This window comes from Rhinolophus sinicus, linkage group LG11 (genome assembly GCF_036562045.2).
Source record: "Rhinolophus sinicus isolate RSC01 linkage group LG11, ASM3656204v1, whole genome shotgun sequence".
In the NCBI taxonomy this organism is placed as follows: Eukaryota; Metazoa; Chordata; class Mammalia; order Chiroptera; family Rhinolophidae; genus Rhinolophus; species Rhinolophus sinicus.
This window is the reverse complement of record NC_133760.1, coordinates 43,221,356-43,233,428: the sequence shown is the minus strand read 5'-3', so window position 1 is coordinate 43,233,428 and position 12,073 is coordinate 43,221,356. Positions and strand designations below refer to the sequence as shown.

The 12,073-nt window shown below is 44.4% G+C and overlaps 1 protein-coding gene across 1 annotated transcript in view; it reads left to right on the top strand.

The window, feature by feature from the left end:
- Positions 1-1,342: 1,342 nt before the first annotated feature.
- Positions 1,343-12,073, top strand: part of CHD9 (chromodomain helicase DNA binding protein 9) — a 177,749-nt gene continuing 167,018 nt past the window's right edge. Inside the window, exon 1 of the mRNA XM_019732338.2 lies at positions 1,343-1,473. The gene's annotated coding sequence lies outside the window, so the exon portion shown is untranslated. The remainder of the gene's footprint in view (positions 1,474-12,073) is intronic.

Genomic DNA, 12,073 nt, shown 5'->3' with positions numbered 1-12,073 from the left:
AGCAGATTTTTCTGTCTGACTCACTTGAGCAGAAACAGGGGAGGGCCAAAGGTTCTTTCTGAATCTTGTTTCTTAATAAAGAGCCTAAAATCAACATCCCAAAAGGAAGCTTCAGAGTGGCAAAATTGTGATTCCTGTCACTTCCAGGATTAAAAGAAGACGTTTCCCATATAACTTTGCAAAACTTGTCTCCTACCATCAGGCCACTCTGCCTTTGGTGCACTATAAATTGATTAAGAAAGTAATAAATCCTGTACTTGTCCTGTGATGAGCTCAATTACATTGCATTGCATTTTTGTGTTAAAAGTGTTAATTTGTTACATCAAATGTGAATACAGCAGAGATTTTTCGGGGTGTTTTGTTCTTTATTGTATTCTTTGTAGAAAAGTGTCTGGGACGTAGTAGGTACTCAGTTAATACTCGTTGAACAAAGAAATGAGATGGAAACATCTTAAATAGTCCACCATTTTTGTAATTCTGTCTGTCATGTCATTAAAATATATATATATATATATACTGGAAGCCTCAGGATAGGGAGGTGGCTGAGGGTTCCCTCAGCTCTGAAAAAAGCCTGACAATGGGACTCCCCTGGACATTGCATTTCATTGTTACCTGAACCTTAATTATTAGCTAATAGGTTCTCAGCTTGCCAGCAGAAGGCAATCTGACACCCTTCCCCCAAAACACCCCCTTACAGTGACTAAGGGGTGGCTACTGGCATTTAGTGCCAGCGTGTTGGGGATGCTAAATGTCCTGCGGTGCCAGGACAGCCCCAACCAACCAAAGACATGTCCGTGGTGCCGGGAGAAGCATGACCTGGTTACCAGCTCCTAAAGGACCTGATTGTATCCCCAGACTGTACACAGGTTCTGATACTGGCGTGTAATAAAGTTCAGCCACAGAGACTGGAGGGGACAGGGTGGGAGGACAAAGTTGGGGGGTGAAGAAAGGGTTGCTCGTAGGGGAAAGGCCTCCCTAGCTTGAGAGAAACCCAGTCCCGTGCGTCTTCGGATGCTCCCCGCATATGTCAAAGAAAGGCTATGAGAACCTGGGGTGTACTGAAAACTTTTGGGCGACAGGAAAGATCCTGGAGTCCAGCCAGGAAAACGCCAGGATGGATCCCAGGCCAGAAGTCAGGGCCTGGCTGCCCCTCCGTGCCCCCTCGAGAAAGGTTCGGCAAGTTCAGGTCCCAGGGCCCTGTAGAGCGCGAAGGTGGTCCCACCCCGCCGGGAGTTACGCCCGCGGTTCCTAGCGGCAGGGAAAACCGCCCACGTGGGAAGCGGACGCTGCCCATTTCCGCTCAGGACTCGGCTCTCATCTCCCGCCCCGCTCCCCGCACGGCCTCCCCGCGCCCACTAGGTGGCGCCTGCGCTCTAGCGGGCGCCTCTCCGCGCGGGCAGAGGGGCGAGCGGAGCCCAGAGACAGAGGCAACCTCAGGATTCCCGAGACTGGAGAGCAGCGCCGGCAGCCAAGGTAGGATTCCCGAGCCCCGGGCGTTTCCCTTGAACGTCTGTAGTTGGGGTGGGCAGCGTGGCGGCCGCCGAGCCCTGCGCGCGGTCCACGGAGATAACCAGCGAAGTCGGAGCGACCACACGTGTCGCTGCGAGCGGGACCCGGAGACCCGCGGGCTCCGAGCTGGGCCTAGGGGCAGAGCGGAACATCAGGTCGCTCGCATACAAACATCCTCTGGAAAGCACGCCCAAAGCCCGGAACAGCATGTCCTGAAAGGAGAAAAGAGTTGCTGTTGCCAGAGCGACTTCAGCGTTGGCGCTGAGTGCTGATAAGATCCAAAGCACCATTTCTCAAACTTGGCTGCACATTGGAATCGCTTGAGGAGAGTTAAAAAAAAAAAAAAAAATGCTGATGCCCCAGTTCCACCCCCAGAGACTCAAATATAAATGGTCTGGGTCCGGGCCTGGGCATCTGGATATTTCAAAGCTTCCAGGAGATTCCAACTAACAGCCAAGTTTGAGAACCCTTGACGTCAAGGGTTGGAGAAAACCCCAGGACGTTTGTGGCAGACCAGAATGTTGATTCTTTTTCTTTTCTCTTGTTGAATGTGCCTTTGAAGCAGGAAATATCTCCGCCGCCTTTGAGCTGTCAAACCCAAGATAACAAACCAACAACCTCCCTCCCAATAGGGCTGGTTCTGAAAGGGTTGAATTCGGAAAGTGGGCAGGGAGCAGACAGACACCGATGTGGGATATGAGTGACGACTCATGGGGGAGTGGGTAGGGAGGCTTTCCAACTAACCGAAGTTGGGGGGGGTTGTCTGGAGCTGCCTTGATCGAATGTAGCTGAGCAGTCAGACTAAGAGCCCTTGTTATTAATAAAAAGGACCCCTTATGTTTATATAACAGCAAAGTGGTGACCAGCATGGGTCTGTAGGCCCTGGAGCCAGCCCTTCCTTATGTATGACTCTCAAGAACCCCTGGTCTTAGTTTTCTCATCTGCAAAATGGGTATGCTAAAATAAACCTCTTAAAGTTGTCCTGGGGAGTTATTAAATAAAAGCACAAGTAAAAGGTAATGTTTACCAAGGGTGTAGCTGTGCCAGGCACTGTGCTAAATGGTTTCTGTGCATCACCACGTTGGCTCCTCACCATAACCAGTGGGACTATAATTACCACGCTGGACAGCTGAGAGAGCTGGGGCTCAGAGAGACCAAGAAACTTGCTAGATCCCCTGTTTGAACACAAACAGTCTGACTCCAGAGCCATGTACAGAAGGGCAATGATCTGCTGTCCCCTTGTTGACTGAGGGAGCACAGAGACCACTTAGCACAAGGCAGGCCCGTGCGTGGTGCGTTCTCCACAAACGCTAGCTGGCCGTTGCTGCCAACGAAGCACATGCCCTGAATTGACTCTGCGTCCATTCAAAATGTATCGATCGTTGACAGCCTATGTGCCAGGCCGTTTGCCAGATGCTAGAGATAAAATGGTAAGACAGGTAAACCAGCCCTCAGTGAATTCACAGTCTAGTGAATAAGAGAAATGAGGGGCAAGTACAGTAGATCCTCATTATCCAAATATTCCGTGTTTCCGAATTCTCTGACTTGCTACAATGTATGTGTAACCCCCAAGTCAGTATCCACAGCATTTTCACTGTCATTTGTGGACATGCACATAGTAGCAAAAAATTTGAGTCACCCAACACACAGGTTCCCAGCTGAGGTCAAAGCAAGGAGATGCTCGGCTTTCTTGTTCCAGCTCTCAGACTGTACATACATATGTATCCTTCATGTGGTCTGTTTAGTGCCCTGCTATTGTGCTTTCCATTTTTTATCAACCATTTAAAAAATATAAGAACCATTCTTAGCTCAGAGACTAAGCTCATAGAAAAACAGGCATTGAGCTGGCTGTGGCTCATGGGCTATAGTTTGCTGACTTGATCTAGAATCATGGTACCTAAGGGTCAGAAAGATACGAAGTGTCCATGCAATTGAATCCTTACCTGAGCCATGAATCTCATTGGAGAGATTGTGTGTCCCCCAAAGAGGCGAGGAAGCTGGGGTAGTTCCCCACCTCCCATCCCTCATTGATGGAGAGTTGCTACGCGCGCGCACGCACACACACACACACTCACACACTCTTCTGACCTGTTCTGCACACTGTCTGCAGTGCACATCCTGGAGCCAGAAAACGCTTTCAGGCAGAAAGAAATGAGACGCAGTCATCATCTGGAAACTGCCAATGACCTGCTGGGGACGCTGATGAGTATGGGTGGGCCACAAAGTGTTTGAGGGCTTTCTAAAGTGTGCTGCTCATACCACAGAGGGCCCTGTGAGATGATTTGGTGTGGCATAAAGCCATGGCGCTAAAGCACTTGAAGTCTCAGGCTAGGGTAGGTATTCCCCTTTTTAAACGTCTCTTTGATCCTGCCCTGCCTCCCTCTGCAGCCCTCTGCTGCTCTGCCCACAGCAGGGGCTCCAGCCACACTGGCCTTTCACTTCCTTGAACTTGCCAGACTCTTCCTTCAGACTACAGTCAACAGAAGAAGTCTCTCTCAGTGAAGTACTAGAATGTTCTTGTAATACTCTCCTGCCCTCCTTGTTATGGAAAAGTCAGCAGTCCTCAAATGAAAGGCATGGAACAGGCAGCAGTAGCTAAAATGTAATAACATTGTTTTTGTTTTATGTTTGTTTTTACAGTTTCCACCTATACATGGCAAGTGTTACCAGCTTTGCACTTACAGTAGCAATATAAAGTTTCCTTTAGAATAAATTTATATCAATAATGTGTCTACTTGAAGAAAAATATTAAATAAAAAGTAATAGTCACCACCCTTATTGAGCACTACTATATGCTGGGTGCTGTTCACAGCACTTGACAAGTATAATAATTTAATTACTCCTCGCCACAATCACATGGGTTAACTATTGTTTGAGGTAGGTACTATTATTAGCTGAGAAAACAGACATAAGGAGGTTAAGTAACTTGCCCAAACTTATATAGCTAGTAATTGACAGAACTGGAAAATGAACCAGGTTGTTCTGCTCCTGAGTTTGTGCTCATAACTGCAGGATTACACTGCTTCTCATACATTTGAAAAAAGAAAAGAAAAGTGCAGATGATATTTGAATTATTGCTATGAGAGGACAACTGCCTTAAAAGGTTCCTCTTTTTTTTTTTTTATCTAGCCGTATCTGTATCTACTGCTCCTTGGTTGTCAGGTTTTCTTCTGGAACCTCAGAGAACAGACCTGTCCCCTTTTCATCACCACAGTCCTTCAGATATTTGATGACAGGAACCGGCTGGCCCTCCCGGATCTTCCCTGCTCTAGATTAAACACTGCCAGTTCCTTCTGCTTGTTCTCTGTCTTGGCACCTTCCCCCAAGCACAGGGCCTCTTTCTTCCTTATTCTTTTTTATTCGACAGAACTTATAAAGTTATTTTTGTTGCTCTAGCACTTTTTTTTTTTTTTTTTCGCAGGCCTCCCACAGCTCATATTCTGGGCTCAGGGTAAATGGCTGTGGTTGGAGTGATTGACGTGGCAAAGAGCAGCTAGATAGTGATGTCCAGAGGGAGGCTGGCCATGCATGACAGGGGGCTGGAGGCTGGTGATGCTCATTCTTGGCAGGCCAGAGACGGAGCTCTTTTAGTGCACGTGCTGCTCATCAGGCTGAAAGGGACAGACTAACCAAATTCACAGCAGCCTGGTGAGAAAGCCAGACCACAAATATATTCAGTCACAAAGGGACAAGCACTGGGAAGCGGCCTGGAAACTTTGCCAGCTTGTCAGCACATTCTTTCCCCTGCAGGAAAGTCCACATGGAAAGCCAAATTCTAGCTAGAAGGTTGGTGTTCGTGGAATCAAAACAAGGTGAGCAAGACGAATGATTTTAATAGTCAGGATAGCCTAAGATTTTTGTATCTCCTGAGGGATACAAGGGTCCGGAATGGCAGCATGGCTGGTCTGATTCCCCATCCCTGTGCTCATTCATGATAGACATGACTAACCAATGACCGCACCTTTGCCTTCCTACTGCTCCCGGGACCAACCTTGAGATCCTTATCAGGAGAGGATTACAGGGAGCTCTGGCCAGCCCTCTGAGCTGCCTGTAAAGCTCAAGGTTCCAGAGTTCTCACTACGCTGGACAATGTGGGAGACGAGACAGACGCTCAAAGACTTACTCTTCTGCACTGCTTTTTCTGAGCTCCTCACCCATCACTGTCTCTCTCTTATCTACTATTTCTTCAGCTTATGTTAATAACAATTGGCCTTTTTTCCCCCGTTATCAAGTGTTGAGCTGATTCCCCAGCCTCGCTCTTCCTGCTTTGTCCAGAGGCACATCCTGTCCTATCTGTCCTTAAGAACTTTTGCAGATCAATCATCGTAGATGTGGTGTGTACATTCTACCATATACTCTCCCCACATTTTGTGGTGACTTGCTGTGTACCTCCCAGTAACAACTTCTTACAGCCAAGAAGTAGTGTTTCTGGGATGTTGGGTTTTCTTCCATTAGAGAATTGGCAGCATCACAATTTTAAACTACCGTTAGCACTCGGCTGTGCCTGGAGTCTGGGGTGTGAGGGGTACTGGAGAGTGGTGGGGCAGAAGAGGAAGTTTAAGGTATTAAACCCAACAAATCATTGAGTTTCCTGTTATGTATTTTGGTTATGCTTCACTGAAAAGCCAGGAGTCTTGTCATTTTGGAGCAAGCAGACCTTCTGCCAGCCTTAAAAAATACGTATTTTTCTACATGGCCTCTCTTCCCACCCATATAAAGAACCTCGACTTACCTAAGAGGAAGATAAAAGGCATATAGAGAATCCCTGGCGCCTGGGGCCACGGAGAGAGCCCCCCCTCCCCTTGAGCTCCTCGAGAGGGAAAGAGCCCTGCGCTCAGGGGCTGCTCCGTCTAACGTGAGAGATCCAGTTCTCACACTCGGAAGGTTGCCAGGCTAGTGTGAGAGGCACTCTACTCTCAGGGAGTGTGATGCAGGAGAGGCGTGCAGTGTCCTTGGGGTGAACTAGTTCCCTCCCCACAGATGTCACTGGATCTGCTTCTTCTCTTTCCATCCCACTCTGTTATACCTGTGCAAATGCATCCCAGAGGGCCAGGGATCCTGAGGGTCGACCCAGGAAATTGTTCTCAACAGACTTTTTTTTTTTTTTAACAGTGTAGATTTACAGAAAAATTCAGACAACAGTGCAGAGAGTTCCCACACACCTCATACCCAGTTTCTCCTGTTATTAACATTGACCAACCAATATTGATATGTTTTTAGTAACAACAGTCCGTTGTTTATTCGGATGTCCTTAGTCTTTACCTAACGTCCTTTTTCTGTCCCAGGATCCTGTTCAGGATAGCACATTACATTTAGTTGTCATATCTCTTCAGGCTCCTATTGGCTGTGACACTGTATGAGAATTTTCTGGTTTCTGATGACCTTGCCAATTTTGAGGAGTACTGGTCAGGTATATGATAGACTACCCCACGACTGGAATTTATCTGATTTTTTTCTCATGATCAGACTGGGGTTATGGGTTTTGGAGAGGAAGACCCCAGAAGTGCCATTTTCATCACGTCACACCAACATGCCTTACCACTGGATACTGACCTTGCTCACCCGACTGAGGGAGTGTTTGTCAAGTTTCTCCACTGTAAAGTTGCTCTATTTCCCCGTTTCTTACTGTCCTCTTTGAAGGAAGTCACTACGTGCAGCTCACATTTCAGGGAGAAGGGAGTCCTATTCCCCCTCCTTGAAGGCAGAGTATCTGCGTAATTTGTTTGAAATTCTTCTGCATGGGAGATTTGGCTCTTCTCTCTTTCCCATTTAGTAATTTTTCTTTTTACTTATAATGGACTCATGGATTTTATTTTGTACTCTGGGTCATGATCTAATACTACTTTTTTATTGCTCGGGTTATTCCAGCCTTCGCCACTAGGAAGGGAATTTGTGTTTTTAAGCTAGCTCCTGAGGCACTTCTTGCATGTATGTATTGGCATTTGAGACCCATGAAGGTCGGGGTTTATATCCCAGCTCCACCAGTTACTGGCCGTTGTGCACTCTTGCCAAGTTGGCTTAACTACTTGGGCCTCAGTTTTCTCCACTGGAAATGGAGCTAATATTGCTACCTACCACTTAGGGTTATTGAATAAGATGCACATAGTAAGTCCTCTGTAAATAGAGGTTGTTTTTATTGTGAGTTTGGCACTCAAATTCCTTCTGGATCTGGCTCCAGAAAGTTACAAATCAAGGCCGAGTTTGTCTTTACAAAACCTACCGTGTTTCCCCAAAAATAAGACCTAGCTGGACAATCAGCTCTAATGCATCTTTTGGAGCAAAAGTTAATATAAGACCCAGTCTTATTTTACTATAATGTAATACCGGGTCTTATATAACATACTATAGTATAATATAATATAATATAATATAATTAATATAATATAATATAATATAATATAATACCCGGTCTTATATAAGACCGGCTCTTATATTAATTTTTGCTCCCAAAGATACCATAGAGCTGATTGTCCGGCTAGGTCTTATTTTCGGGGAAACACGGTACCTTCCAAGATGACAGGCTTGTATGGCAGACATTGCTGTCTTGTGTCACCTTGCCCCTAGTCTCCTCTTTTCTGCTGAACCAGCATTATCTCACAACTTCTGCCTCAATCGCACCACACTCCAGCCAAACAGCCGAGCCACCTAAAGTGTCCTCCACCAGTTCATATATCTTCACATCCTCATTCCTTCTACCCCCCTTAAACACCACTTCCTCTGTGCCATCGCCCGCCCGAGAGCCAAACACCAAGTCCCCTGTCCCCTGAACTGCCAGAGCACCTGCTGTGCCCGCAGTGCCTTACAGCTCTTACCACTTTAGACCCTGCATCAAAGCAAGGTGCACCGTCGCCCCCCACGGTCCTCGTCTGTGTTCATCTTTCTATCCCACCTGCACACGCTCGGCTCCCCACACCCGTCTGTGGCCTTGTTTGCACCTGTGGTTAAGTTTTGACAAGACTAAGGAAGTAGGGGAAGTAGGAGAAAGGCCATATCCTGGGTGCTGACTCGGCCTAACTGGATAGCCAGTGAGGGCAGAAAATCTCAGAGGTCAAGAGGCTGACCTTGGGTCACTTCCACTTTATATATATATTATACATACTAAATATCTATAGATAAATATACCCGTATACATCATATATATATATATAATATAATATACATATATAATGATGTATATTATATTATATATATATGATGTATACGGGTATATTTATCTATATATATTTAATTATGGTAAAATATACATGCCATAAAATTGACCATTTTAACTATTTGTAAATGTAGAGTTCAGTGGCAGTAAGTACATTGACATGGTTGTACAGACAGCAATCACCAACATCTATTTCCAGGACTTTTTTATCCTCCTAAACTGAAACTCCATGCTCATTAAACAGTGGGTTTAATTGTTTAATTAATTTTAATTTCCTCCCCACTCCCTCCGTCCTCCAGCCTCTGACACCCACCATTCTACTTTCTGTCTCTTTGACTTTGACTTCTTTAGGTACCTTATATATGTGGAATCAGACAATATTTGTCCTTTTGTGACTGGCTCATTTCACTTAATATAATGTCTTAAAGGTTCATTCGTGTTGTAGCAGGTGTCAGAGTTTTCCTTCCTTTTTAAGGCTGAGTATTCTGTTGTATGCATATACAGCATTTGATTTGTCTCTTAGTGGAGACACTTGGGTTGCTTCCACCTTTGGCTAGTGTGAATAATACTGCTATGAACACGGGTGTACAAATATCCCTGCTTTTAATTCTTTTGGATGTATACCCAGAATAGAATTACTAGATCATAAGCTAATTCTATATTTTATGTTTTGAGCAATTGCCATGTCATTTTCCACTGTGGCTGCACTGTTTTGCATTCCCACCAGCAATGCAGAAAGTTTCCTATTTCCCCACATCCTTCCTAATACTTGTTATTTTCTATTTTTTTCAGTATAGCCATTTTAAATCCAGTCATCTACCAATGGTCATTTCAGTTGTTTCCATGTCTTGGCTATTGTGAATAGCACTGCAATAAACACAGGGGTGCATATATTTTTTTGAATTAGCACTTTGGATTTCTCTGGATAGATACCTAAGAGTGGAATTGCTGGGTCACAAGGTAGGTTCATTTTCAATTTTCTGAGATACCTCCATATTGATTGCCATAATTCTTCTTTGGTGTTCAATAGCTATGAGGATACAAAAAATTAAAAGCAAAAAATAGTACTAATCATTGTAATTAGCCAGTTTTTACTCTATACATTTTATATGTATTATCTTTAGTCATCATGGTAATCTTATAGGGAAGATAGTCCATTTCATAGACAGAGAAACTGAGTCTCAGGGGGGGTTACATTTTTCCTAATAATAGTTTGTTCCTTTTCATTGCTGAGTAGTGTTATAGATATTATCACAGTTTGTTTTTTAAAAAATTAATAGCCGTTCTAATAGGATCTCATTGTGATTTTGAGTTGCATTTTCCTAATAACTAGTGATGATGAGCATCTTGTCATGTGCTTATTGGCCATTGTATATCTTCTTTCAAGAAATGTCTAAGTTCTTTCCCTTTTTTTTTTTTTAAAGATTTTATTGGGGAAGGGGAACAGGACTTTATTGGGGAACAGTGTGTACTCCCAGGACTTTTTTCCAAGTCAAATTGTTGTCCTTTCAATCTTAGTTGTGGAGGGTGCCGTTCAGCTTCAAGTTGTTGCCCTTTCAGTCTTAGTTGTGGAGGGTGCAGCTCAGCTCCAGGTCCAGTTGCCGTTGCTAGTTGCAGGGGCGCTGCCCACCATCCCTTGTGGGGGTCGAGGAATCGAGCTGGCAACCTTGTGGTTGAGAGGACGCTCCAACCAACTGAGCCATTGGGGAGGCAGCTCAGCTCAAGGTGCCGTGTTCAATCTTAGTTTCAGGGGGCGGAGCCCATCATCCCTTGTGGGACTCGAGTAGTTGAACGGCAACCTTGTGGTTGAGAGCCCACTGGCCCATGTGGGAATTGAACCAGCAGCCTTCGGAGTTAGGAGCATGGAGCTCTTACTGCCTGAGCCACTGGGCTGGCTTATCTTTGCCCATTTTTTAATTGGGTTAAGTTGTTTGTTCTTTTGATGTTGAGGTCTTTATATATTCTGGATATTAATTCCTTATCAGGTATACGACTTGCAAATATTATCTTCCATCCTGTCTTTTAACTCTGTGGACAGTGTCCTTTGATACACAAAAGCTTTTAATTTTGATGAAGTTCAATTTATCTATTCTTTGTTTTCTTATGTGTGCTTTTGGTGTCATATCCAAGAAATCATTGCCAAATCCAGTGTCAGTAGGATTTGTTTTCTCATAAGAGTTTATAATTTTAGATATAATGTTTAGGTTCTTGATCCATTTTAGGTAATTTTTGAATATGGTGTAAAGTAAGGGTCCATCTTCATTCTCTTTTAAGGAGACGTCCAGTTTCCCCAGCACTATTTGTTGAAAAGGCTGTCCTGAGCGGCCGGTTAGCTCAGTTGGTTAGAGTGCCGTGCTCTTAACAACAAAGTTGCCAGTTTGATCCCCACATGGGCCACTGTGTGCTGTGCCCTCCACAACTAGACTGAAACAACTACTTGACTTGGAGCTGATGGAAAAACACACTTAAAATTAAAAAAAAAAGTCTTTCCTTTCTCTATTGAGTGCTTTTGGCATCCCATTGAAAATCATCTGATCATCTGTGTGAGACATCTCTTTAAGCATTCTGTGCTATTCCACTGGTATATGTGTCTGTCTGTATGCCAATAGCACACTGTTTGGATTACTGTACCTTTGTAGTAAATGTTGAAATCAGAAACCTTGAGTCCTCCAGCTTCATTCTTCTTTTTCAAGATTGTTTTGGCTTTTTGGTATTTCTTGAGAGTTCATATGAATTTTAGTACGGATTTTTCTATTTCTGCACAAAAAAAAACAACACCACCAAATGTCATTGAGATAGAGACTGCATTGAATGTATAGATTGCTTTGAGTAGTATTGACATCTTATAGTGCCTTCCAATCCATGAACATGGGATGTCTTTCCATTTATTTGTATCTTCTTTAATTTCATTCAGCAATGTTTTGAAGCTTTCAGTGTCCAAGTCTTGCCACTCCTTGGTTAAATTTATTTCTAAGTATTTTATTCTTTGATGCTCACTTCTACTTTTTGAGGCTCCTGATATATTGAAAACACACACACACAACGAAAGAAATACAAAACAAGGTACAAGAATGTTGGTCAATTTATATTGTACAACCCTGTCATGTTTCTCAGGGACAGCATATGTAGACATTGATAGGGTTATATGGTGTCAAAAGCCTAACTCTCAGTCCATTCATGAATGTGAGGTCCCCCTGTGCCCTCACTCCCATCATAATGGGAGGAAGGGCCTAGTGGTTTATCTTACTGCAATAGGAGTGGGAATAGCATAGTATTCCATCAGGTGGGCCCTGCTGAGGGATCCAAGAAAAGCCTGAAGTCACCATAGGCCTAATCAAAGCATCTCCCCAGAATGTGATGTCGAGAACATTAGACCCCTTTGAAGCCTCAAGCTAAAAGACCCCAGAGCCCGAG